We start from the raw sequence: 12,108 nt of genomic DNA, 5'->3' as shown, positions 1-12,108 counted from the left end.
ACGGGCCCACGATGAATTTGTGGTCATGCCATTTGGCTTGACGAATGCCCCAGCTACATTTAGCCGCATGATGATGCGTGTTTTCCGGGATTTGATTGGAAAGTGTGTGTTCATATTTTTGGACGACATACTGGTATTTTCAGCTACGGTTGAGCAGCATGACATTGATGTGGAGAAAGTTCTTAAGTTGCTGGAAAGCAACGAGCTCTATGTCAATGAGAAGAAGTCGGAATTTTATCTGTTCCAGGTGCATCACTTGGGATACATAATGAGTGCAGAAGGCATTCGACTTGATCCGGCTAAAGTGGTCGAGATTGTCAATTGGGAAATACCTCAGTCAGCCTATGACATCAGATCCTTTGTGGGTATATGCCAGGCATACTCCACCCACATAGACAAGTTTTCTAATCTCTCGGCGGATCTCACCGATCTGCTAAAGGGTGTGAAGACAAGAAGGCAAAAGATTCGAATGACTCCATGAGCATTGGGGGCATTTAAGAACCTCAAGGTGGCTTTATCAGAAGCACCTTGTTTAGCAACTATTGTTGATAGATTTAGCAAATTTGTTATGCTTATTCCTTGTAGGGCCAATGTGACCGCCGAGGATGTTGCCCAATTGTTCATTCGGCATTGGTACCCGATTGGCGGGATTCCTAGGACCATAGTGTTAGAGACCGAGATGCCAAGTTTACGAGTCATTTTTGGAGGGCATTGTTGATAACTTTGGTACTAAATTGAATTTTTTCAGTGCATTCCACGCATAGACGGACGGCCAGACAGAGATATACAACCGGTTGGTCTTTGATGTGCTGAAGTGTTATGTCCACAATTAGCAATCTTATTTGCCTTTAGTTCAAGCTGTTTTGAATGATTCTTTTTCTTCAGCTATTGGCAGGACTCCATATGAGGCAGCGTTTGGAAGACCTTTCCAGTCGTTGTTGACCAGGACCTCGTCTTCAGTACCTGAAGCGAACAGATTGATAGGCCAATAAAGACCGAAGGGATATGAAGTTTTCGGAAGGGGATTGGGTTTATCTTCGGATTATGAAGCAAAGGTTGAAGCAGGTGGGCAAGTGATGCCCAAAGTTGTCTTTTCAGGAGCTTCAGACCTTTTCTCATCTAGAAGAAGATTAATGAGGTGTCTATGCAGTTAAAGCTACCTCGGAGTTGGACTATGCACGATGTGTTTCACACGTCAGTTGGTTAAAGCCATATGCAAGTCCTATCCCTTCAGAAGTCAAAGACGAGGCGGAACCAGATATTGTTGATGAAGCAGAAGTTATGGTTCCGAAACAGATCCTTTTGCACCGTTTCAAGCATGGCTCAGGCTGAAGACAAAGACAGTTCCTCACGAAGTTTCAGGACCGAGGGACCCATGAAGCGGTATGGCTTGACTAAGAGTTTTTGGAAGACTATCCGGCGTTATTGACGGATTATTTGGAGGCTATACAACTTCCGTCAAGTTAAGCAAAAGGGGATGTCACGTGCATCATGCACTTGGATGCCACATAGACATATCTGTACAGAAGGTGCAGGACCTGGGATGGTACACTGGTCCCATGTGAGCCCAGTTCGGGACGAGTTAGCCAGGGATCCATCTCAGTCGTCCGAGGTCAGGTGTGCATTGTCTTGCACAGGAGTCCAAGGTCAGGTGTGCATTGTCCTGCACATGAAGCAGTGCAAGTCCGCGCTGTGAGTCTCCCTCTGGAATGATGTCAGTGATTCTGTGTATCTGGTATGGTACCGGATGCCAGATCATTGTGTAGATAGTTAGGGTTTGCTTTTAGGAATAGGGGCCAGCCCATAGGGCTACCCCAAGTCTTAGTGTGGGCATGGGGATAGTGTGAAACCACCCCCATAAGGGCCAGGAAGGCCCTGGCTGAACCCACCAGCCATGGAGGGGCTGCAGGACAGCCCCGGCCCCCAGGGGCATGCCAGGGGAAGCCGATAGTACATGAAGCATTTATATGGCTGGAGGGCAGGTATGGGGCAGCCCATACAGGCTGCCCAGCCCGAGTGTACTAGCAAAATCAGTGCCCAGCCCTTATGTTTCAGGCGCATGATGCCCAGTCAACTAGAGAAAGAAGCGCAGTTTTTTATGTGAATTTTCAGCATTAGATGCTGAATATTCAGTCGTGGGACAATTTATTGCTGGCCGACTGCTGTTGTGGAGGAGTATAAATAGGTGAGCCATAATTCAGTTGTGTTATCTCATATTTCACCAAGAGCCACGGCAAACAAGGGACAGACAAGCCAAGGAGTTGCTAAAGCAAAGGGGTGAAGGACTGCAGGTCAAGGGCAGAGATTTCTCAGCCAAGAAAGGTCAAGATTTCTGTATTTTCTTTTCAGATTTACATCATTGTAATAAAGCAAATACACCATTCGTGGTGGGGGCCATACAGAGGGTATTTGGGACCTAATACTGTGTCCTCTCCTCTCTCTCTCTCTCTCTCTCTATTTTCTGCACATCTTCATTCAGTTTGTGCGTTAATTCCGTCGCGAAAAGTGTGCTGATTTTTGAGCATTGAAGTTACCGATCTTCTCCGAAGCTTCCGCATGTTACAAGGATCTTGGGCCAAAGGCCTAGTCAAAAAAGAAAAAAAGAAAAAAAGAGAGTACATGAGGCAGCCTACTTCTTGGCTGTAAACACTCGTATCAAAAGGCTCTCCAACATCATACATGCTCAATTTGAGCCTTGGCTCCATCGGAGTAGAGATGGGCTTACAATCTTGAAATCCAAATTTGTGCAACAGCTTTTGAATGTACTTTGATTGCTGTACATAAATCCCAATTTGTTTGCACAAATTGTATGCCCAAATAATAATGCAACAATCCCAAATCTGTCATCTCAAATGAGGTTTGCAATTCAGCTTTGAAGGCTGAAATTTTCTCCTTGTCATTACGAGTTAGCAACATGTCATCCACATAAAGAACGAGCATAATCAAAGTGCCATGATCCTCTTTCACATAGAGGGTGCTCTCTTTTGGACTATTGCAGAGACCCTGGCTGGTCAAATAAGTATGCATCTTCTCATACCAAGCTTGTGGAGCTTGCTTGAGACCATAAAGTGCCTTTCGAAGCTTGCATACTTTGCTTTCACGACCATGCATCACAAAACCAATGGGCTGATTTACATAAACTTCTTGCTGCAAATTCCCATTGAGAAAAGCTAATTTTATGTCCAACTGATGCACTTTCAATCCATGATGGGTAGCCAATGCAACAACACATCTAATTGTGGCCATACTTTGCACTTAGCTCGTTTGTAATCAAGCTTACCTCGCAATTGCTGAGGTACATGTGCATAAGCAATACATCCAAAAACTCTATAGTGATCAACGTTAGGTTTCCTTTCGTGCTAGGCCTCATATGGCGTTATGGTTTTCAATGCTTTGGTAGGGCATATATTCAACACATCTGTAGCACACATGATTGCCTCCATCCAGAATTTGTGAGGCAAGCCTTTGCCTTTAACCATGTATCTAGTCATTGCCATCAATGGCCCGTTCTTTCTCTAAGCAATACCATTTTGCTGAGGAGAATATGGCATTGTGCATTGATGCTTTATGCCCTTTTCTACCATAAAAGCTTTGAAAGCAATGGACATGTATGTATTCCCCCCCTCGATCTGTATGGAGAGTCTGCACTTTGCAACCGGTTTGATTTTTAGCCTGTGCCACAAAATGCTGAAAACATGCAAATATATTAGATTTTACGTTCAAGGGATACACCCAAGAAAATTTGGAGTAGTCATCGATAAAGGTTACAAAGTATACATGCTTTCCAATAGATGGTATTTGCAGAGGACCACACACATCACTGTGCACAAGTTGTAATTTCCATACAGCCCTTGTTGATCCATCTTTTGGGAATGCATTTCTATGCATCTTATCCAATATGCACCCTTCACATACATGTTTTGGTGGCAGTTCACATGAGACATGTCCTGCACCATTAGATGTCTTTGCAATAGCATCAAACTGCCATAATTCACATGCCCAAACCTGGCATGCTACAATTCTGCCTTTAGCATGGTAGGTGTAAGAGTGGTAACCACATGAGCATCATGCTCTCCTATCAAATTTGTCAAGCTGATATAATTCATGGTACAATGTGCCGGAAGTGACTAATGCATAGCCACCTTCATGGTCTTTGACTGTGCACTTGTTGTCCTCAAAGTTCACTGCATATTCTCTTTTAGCAAAAGAGGAGACACACAACAAGTTTTTCTTAATTCCAGGCGCGTACAACACATCTGGAAGACATAAGTCTACACCCTCTGCTGTTGTGAGGATTACCTCACCAACACCTTGAACTGGATAAGAAGAATTGTTTGCACATGTTACCCGTTTGCCTTCAGGGGCAGCTATAAGCTTCTTAAACAAATTACTCTGTGAGGTAGTATGTTTAGAAGCACCACTATCAAAGTACCATGTGTCATGTCTTTCATTGACACTGAGAGACATATGCTCTAATGATGCATCATAACTACAAGTAAGGAAAAGTCCACTCATCTTGCACAAGATTTATTGATGCATCATCTTTCACTGCAGGTGATGAAGAAGAATCTACAGCCATGCCGCTTTGCTTTTTCTTCTCCTTTGCAAGCCGTTTTGTGCACTCATTCAAATAGTGACCCGCCTTTTTGCAGTAGTGCATTTGCCCTTTTTCTTGGGCTTGCCCGCATGATTTTTAGCCTTTTGTGGAGGCTGTCCCAAATCAGCCTTTGGCTGAAAATTGCTTTTGGCTTTTCCCTTGCCCTTGCCTTGGGCAACAAAAGCCCCATCACTGCCACGCATGACGGAAGATTTGTTCTTTCGATTTTGCTTCTCCTGTAGTAACAAGCCAATCAACTCTTCAAACAAGATTGGTTCTGGGTTTCCCAGCATAGATAGAGTGAGCGATGTGTGGAAGTTCAAGTAAGTTTCTGGTAGTGATGATAGGTGCCTGGAAACCAGCTCCTTTTCAGAAATGACCTCATCAATATTCAGCAACTGCTCGTGAAGATCCTGGATCTTTGTAAGATGATCAGCCATACTGTCACCATCATTCATGTCCAAGTTCTCAAGTTCCTTCTTGAGATTTGCAACCCTGGCCTCATTCTTTGCTTGATACGTGGTTTCAAGTACATCCCAAGCTCGCTGTGAGGTCCTCCAAGACCTGATATACGGTATGATTGATCGTTTTACTGACAAAGCAATCAAAGCCATCGCTTGGGGCATCATGAGTATCCCATCTCTTCTGCTCCTGTGAGGGAGGTGTAGGTACTGCAGCTTGCTGAGCACCACGGCTAGGTGTATTAGGTGCTATGTTTGCGGGGCGTACATCTTCACCTGATACATAACCCCATAAGCCTTTGGCCACAAGAAGGTTTCGGACCATGAAACTCTAGAGAGAGTAGTTACTTCCATCCAATTTGTCCTCTTGGGACAAAACCCCGAATATATCAGTTGTATTCCCAGCCATAATGCTGAAATCTCTTTACCAAGAGATATGCAAACACTTGAAACCAAGTATGTTGTAAAAAGCACCTGTAGGCAAAAACTCAATGCACCAGAGTGCTGTGCCAGGCAATCACAGATTCCTGAGCAAATTTTTTGCCTCAATACAAGGTTGCAGTAAATGTTTGGAGTGTCTTGACAACACAAGTAATGCAAATCTCTTCACAATCAATGTATAAACATCCAATCAAGGCATGTAGAATGCATCGTTGGGCTCAATTTTGTGACAATTGCACATAAATTGCAAAAGCTCCAAATCCTCGTGTACCTTGTAGCTGCAATTGTGCAATTAAGCATGAATTTTTGAAACCCCAAATTTTTGCAAAGCCTGCAACTTCAATTTCTACAATAAAGCAAGCAAAAATTTTGCAGTTTCGCACATGAAATTATCATGTTTGCCTTGAATCATGCAATTAAGCATGAATCTCAAAAAATCCCCAATTTTCACTAAACCTTGTACCAAATCTTGCCCTAAACTACTGCATGCACCTGGAATTTGCAATGATCCACACAAAAGCCCCAAAACAGAAATCCAAAAAATGCCTGATACAATTGTTGGTTCACTGGAGAGACCGGCTGTCAAAAGCAGGGCCGTGGTGGAGAGGCAGCCGTCGAGCAGGTGACAATTGATCAGGCAGGCAACGGATGGCGAATAGGCAAGGAGGCAGCTGAGGCAAAGAAGACGGTGATGGGGATCGGTATGACATTGGCGAACAGGGACAACACGACTGGGAACTAGAGTAGGCATGGCAACCGGCAAGGGCAGTAGGAAGGCGTGAGGTGCGATGGCCAGCAACGGGGAGACAGAGATGGCAGCCTGTCGGACGGGGGCTTTGTCGGAACTAGACGGCGGTTTGTCGGATGACAAAACCACCAGACAGAAGGGGCCCAAAACACTCGAAATCTCGTCGAATGCCACATAAGCTAGAAAGTGGGCGGAGGGCCGCCCACCATGGTGCGGGCACCGCCGACTGGCGGGGCGGAGGTGGTCCTCTGTGCACTAGCCCTGCTGCCTGTGGAAGCCAGGACGGATGGTTATGGGTGGAAGGTGGCAATCCAGGCAGGAGTAGGAGCGCGTGCAGTTGCCAGAACCCAAGCACACCGGTGCCGGAACAGCGGACGGAAAGTGTAGTTGACGGAGTTGGGCGTGCCGGAAGGATCCTGCTGGCGGCCGGAGGCAAGCTGTCACTGAGGGGAAGCAGCTCTGATACCATTGTTGGCCCAGGCGGGGAGTTGCAACTGAACTAGGGTTTGGCACAATAGCACACACATAGAGAAGAAGGCACACACAAGATGATCAGAGATGCAAAGAGAAGATTGCATTGGATTGTGTGGAGTTGGAAGGTCAACTCCATAATATCATAATACAACTAAAATAGAAGGTGTCCTTTCACACCAGATCTGCAAGGGGAAAAACCCAAAGGGAAAAAGTGGCACTACTCATATCTTATATGCCAATAGCTAGTTCTAGCTTGGGAAGGGCCATTTTTGTTCCACCAGATCCTTCCTCAAGGTGCTGTGCAACTCCGCACATTGAACGGCCACCTCCTTCCCTTAGTTAATGGCTCGAGGATTAAAATGTACCGCTCCGGTGCCTCTCCTTAACTCCCTCCAAAGAAAAGAAGAAGAAGAAGAAGAAGAAGAAAAAAGCATCTAGTCTCTAGTCATTCTGGCACCTCCCCACATTCTGTACATTCCCCTCTTTAAGCCGGTTCCCTTCATGGTCTCCCCGCCTTCACAACCCAAAAAAAAAATCTCAACAGAAATAATAAATATATAAATAACTCGTCCACTTTTTCAACTACCCTCGTACTCGTCCCTCCCACCTCATACTCACCCCTTCTATTTTTGGCCGATTTTTCTCATGCTCTTCCCCCCCCCCCCCCCCCCCCCCCCCCCCCCCCCCCCATCTCTCCTACTCATCTCCCCCTCCATCTCCTACTCGCCTCCCTCCCCCTCCCCCTCCCCCTCCCCCTCTGACACCCACCCACCCCCACCCCCACCTTCCCCCCTTCCATCTCCAACTTGACTCCTCATTCGCCTCCCTCCCTCTTGCTCATACTCGCCTCTGTCTCTCCTTACCTCCTAGCCTCCTCTCTTCATGCTCCCCCCCGCCCCCCCGCCCCCCCCCCCCCCCCCCCCCCCCTTCACGGCGTTTCCATCCTAACGGGAAAAAAAAAATCAGAAAAAAAAATTGTGGCATTTTGGCCGCCGCCTTTCCTCCTGCTCATACTCGCCTCCCAAGGAATGGGAACGGGGGAACGTTTTGACCCCTAGAAACGGGAACGTTTTGGGGCATGGAGGGAATGGGGAAACACCACGTCATATCTTCACTTTTGATTTAAAAAAAAAAATCAACATACATTGAAATTATAGATGTACAATACATAATATAATGAGACAACTCCAAAGTAGAGTTGTAACTTTCAAGTTTCAAGTGTTGACTTGTAGGCCGAGGCCTTTGCAAAAATGAGATTACAAATTACGTCAATCATCAATGATCAATGTCAATTCATGGATGATCTAAAATCAAGAGTGACGAGTCAAAGCTTAAAGCAAGATATTACAACGACAAAATGAATCAATGACTAGGGAATTATAGGTGTGCATATGTGGCATTGGCAGAATCCACATCAACTGCATCTCCCTTTGCTCTAGGACTACTAAGTTCCAACTGAGTCATCATCACTATGAGACCCAAAGCCAATGAAGCGCTCCTTCATGGACTCCCCAGCAACCTTGTTAAGCAAACGCAAGTTTGCATTAACAAAGACTAGATCATTCGCCTTTGCTATGCCAAGGTGATTCCTCTTCTTTGATGCTATGTGACCAAATGAGCTCCACAAGCGCTCACAAGGAGAGGAACTAAACAGGTGGCAGGCTGCAGGTATACGGACAGTAGGCAGCAGGTAAACGGACGACAGGCAGCAGAGCAGGTAAACGGATGGCAGAGCCCAGGCTGTAGGTGGTATGGCTGGCTGTGCAGGTATACGGACGGTAGGCTACTGCATACGCGCTACCACCACGTGTTTCCGATTTTTGCCTGAGGCCACCGTTTCGCCAATTTGCAACCACCCCTCCCGGAAGGGTCCGTAAGTGGGTAAGGAAACGTTCTGGAATGTTTCACCTGGCCGTTCCACACCACGGAATGTTCCAGGGCGTTCCGGAGCGTTCTGTACAACCCATTTGCAAGGAATGCCGTTCCCACGTTCCATGTGGGCGGAATGGCGTTCCGTGGTAAGTTTGTTGTGCACAATCAACACAGTCAGCATCGTCCGCCGCCCCGGTGCCCTCTTCCGCAGCCGTGGCTCCCGTCCACACCTTCTTCAATGACTGGCTCAGTGGTGCAACACTCACCTTCCACATTTGCTAGCACCGCAATGGTGGCTCAATAGGTACAATTTCTGACTGCTTCCTCGGAGTCATCCAAATCTTCTTCAACCTCTGATAGTGCCAATCCTCCGTATTTTCCGTCTGAGGATGACACTGCTATTCCCTTTGCAGCCCCTCCATCCTGCCCGGACCCCCTCCTCTTCCAACCTTGTTGCTGTGCATCATTTTCATTTGTCACCCACGGGCCACATCCACCTCCTGCACCACTTCTTTCACCATCAATTTCATCGACCCATCTCCATTCCAACTTCCCCAGTTTCTCACTTTGTTCAGTCAACACAAACGAGCCACCTTGACGGTGCACGCACTGGCATTGAAGGCACCACACTCTCACCCTGGTGGGCATCTGCCAAAGATAGGAGATGCCACCTGGCACCAACTCCACCGCTTCTGCAGGAACCATTAAAACGATTCCTCAGCTCATCCTTGGGATCATCCTTTTCCATCTCGCCTTGTTCATTGAGTGCTGTAGTCACTGTGTTGTTCTGTTCTGTGTGTCGTCCCAGTGGGCATGCGCCATGTGAACTTGGTGTTGTTAGCGCTACCTTGTGGAGGGCCATTTCAATGCTTTGCGAGCAATTTATAGATGTGGTTCCATGATTCCGGATCTACTGGATGTTGCAAATCATGAAGATGTCTCAAAACAGGTCCCTGTTGGTGGCCTTAATCCAAGCTCTGACTCGGCAGTCCTTTGGACTGATGTCATCTGGCTCTCTCAATCAACGTTGACAAATCTTGGAAAGAAAGAAAGTGTTTGGTTCTGTCTTCATAGTGTGCTGTGCTTTTTCCCGTGCCTATGAAGCTCATGCACATAGAGGAATATACACATTTTATTAACGTCTACAAAAGACTCAAATGTTCTATGAGACCAAACAGTAGTGTAAGTGTTCCATATTGGCTTGGCAGGTCGCCCCAGCAGAACTTGAGGCTGTGCTCTTATCTCATCCAGACATTGTGGATGCAGCAGTAGTTCCGTAAGTTCTTAATTCCAAGTGTCTTTTCTTGTAGTGCCAGTTGTGTTTTATTGTAGTTCCAGATGCCTTTATAGGATGTTGATTGTTAATTGTCACTTCTCATCTTATGAAGATGTAATGATGTTACTTTGGGCCCTTAATTTGTTTTTTGTTTGCTTTCGTAGTTTTCCTGATGAGAAAGCTGGTCAGATACCCATGGCCTATGTTGTGCAAGCCCAAGGAACTGTGATCACAGAAATGGAGGTGATTGATTTCGTGGCAGAGAGGGTAAGTTGGATGCTTTTCCCTGTGGCTAGACAGAAGACTTTGTCGTGGCTAATTAGTGTGTAATACAAGTGAGCCAACCTTTTGTCCCATGACTCCTTGGATTGTGCTTGATTTTTATCATTTTATTAACTATTTGATTGATAGGAAGGTTTAAAAAACAAAAATCTTGTGAGATGCAGGTGGCGCCTATCAAGAAAGTCCGTAAAGTGGCAGTGGTGAGCAGTATCCCAAAGGCTCCCTCAGGGAAAATATTGCGGCGACAGTTGGTCATCAAAGCTGCATCCAAACTATAGCGTGGTTATGTTGTTTACATATTACACTTTAGGAAGAGGACCTTTGTATGGCCGCTAATAAAGGACCCATATATTTCTATTGATGTAGATTAAAGGGGTTTATTTACTTGCACAAAAATATGTGATCGTGGGCCGGTAACCCAATCATTACGTCCGTATCCATTCTACTCCTCCACTCGGTCGATACGTACTGCTGTACTCACGAGGTAAACCGTTCTCTTTTGGGCCTTACAATCGGTATCGTATACGCGTTCCCCAATGTCCATCACTCGGGTATCCCAAAAAAATGACGGACAAATGAGAACATATGTTAAAGAAGTCTTAATCATTCAAGCAAGAGGAAGACATGAGACAAGAGGGAAGCAAGAGGGAACAAGTGATTAGTATTAATTACTTTTAAATTCTAACCCTAAGCACATCACACATGCTAGATTAGAGTTGCAAGAGAGAGGGAGAGAGAGAACACTCTATTTCTATTGCACAAATGGGAGAATGTGTTACAAACAAGAGAAATGGACTTTTATAGTTCTAAGCCTTTTCTTACTAGGCTGTCCACCAAGGTGAGAGTGAATTCTAAATCTGCAGATCAAGTGTCTTTTGAGTACGCATGAGGTACTTTCCCTCTCCAATCGCCATTTCTTCTCTCTGTCTTTCTTGCATACACAGGAGTAAGTGACCTGGGATGCCCAAAACATAGTTACAAGGCTTTTCTTTATGGTTTGGCCAACTGACCAAGATCCTTTTATTTGTCCTGAAGATCAATACTTGGGAACGTCTTTAGGGCGATTTCTTCATCAAATCACGGGATTTACAATAAATAGTGCCGGCGCCTATTACATAAGTGTGCGGGCATAGTTGTTGTAGGAATGTGTTAACCAATATGTGGTTAACATACTTCCCTTCATAAAGTCGATTGCATCCTCGTGATCGGTAAGAGGTTGTTGTGATGAAGCTTTGTATGGTGTGTGCGTAGAGGACATAGCCCAATGAGATTTGTAGGTGTTGTGCATGGGTGAGGGCAAAATGTATGCCCGTGCTCCTAATCACCTAGAGACTCTTAAAAAAAAACACGTGTTTATTGGTCAGTACCCCATTTGGCGAGATTTGTGAGCTTACCTTTGAGTGTATCTTTCAGTGGTTGGATAAGTTCTGCCATTTGTAGCACTGCCCCTTGCTTTGGTAACGAAGTTGAGGGGCGCTAAACCATCTTTGTCGATTGGACATGTACTGGCTTGGATGGTGTGGTTTGGGCGAACTAGTGAGGGTTTTGCCGTGGAAGCCAAATGATGGAGTTGCCATCATGAAATCCTTGGGCTTCTAAGAGGTGCGTGGGCACCCATCGTTGTCGTGAGTGATGAAGGTCCATGGTTATCAAGGCTTCCGGGTTTTTGGTTGACGAGGCTTTGAGTTAGGTGTAGGTTGTCGACATTGAGGATAGGCTTTTGGTGGCTTGGGGAGCCACAAGTGTGTGTTGCCTTCATGGAAGCCTTGAGCTTGTTGGTAGACACCCAGTGTTGTTGGCTTCGCAGTGCTTGGGGTTGCCTCCCATGGCCGCGGGGCCTTTTGTCGCAGCTTCCTAGGGAGTTGTTGTGGGGGATGAGCACATGCGGCATGCTTGGGTAGCCAAAGACGAGTGTTGCCTTCATAGTAGCCTTGTGCTCGTAAACAGGCGGTCAGAG

At 46.0% G+C, this 12,108-nt stretch overlaps 1 pseudogene across 1 annotated transcript in view; it reads left to right on the top strand.

The window, feature by feature from the left end:
* Positions 1-10,547, top strand: part of LOC147641467 (beta-phenylalanine coenzyme A ligase-like) — a 48,679-nt pseudogene extending 38,132 nt beyond the window's left edge. Inside the window, exons 4-6 of the transcript XR_015269396.1 lie at positions 9,802-9,869; positions 10,034-10,136; positions 10,316-10,547. The product of XR_015269396.1 is annotated as a beta-phenylalanine coenzyme A ligase-like (transcript). The remainder of the gene's footprint in view (positions 1-9,801; positions 9,870-10,033; positions 10,137-10,315) is intronic.
* Positions 10,548-12,108: the final 1,561 nt, after the last annotated feature.

This window comes from Cibotium barometz, chromosome 2 (assembly GCF_041138505.1).
Source record: "Cibotium barometz isolate CiBa-2024 chromosome 2, ASM4113850v1, whole genome shotgun sequence".
Lineage (NCBI taxonomy): Eukaryota > Viridiplantae > Streptophyta > Polypodiopsida > Cyatheales > Cibotiaceae > Cibotium > Cibotium barometz.
This window is presented reverse-complemented; position numbering and strand designations above follow the sequence as displayed.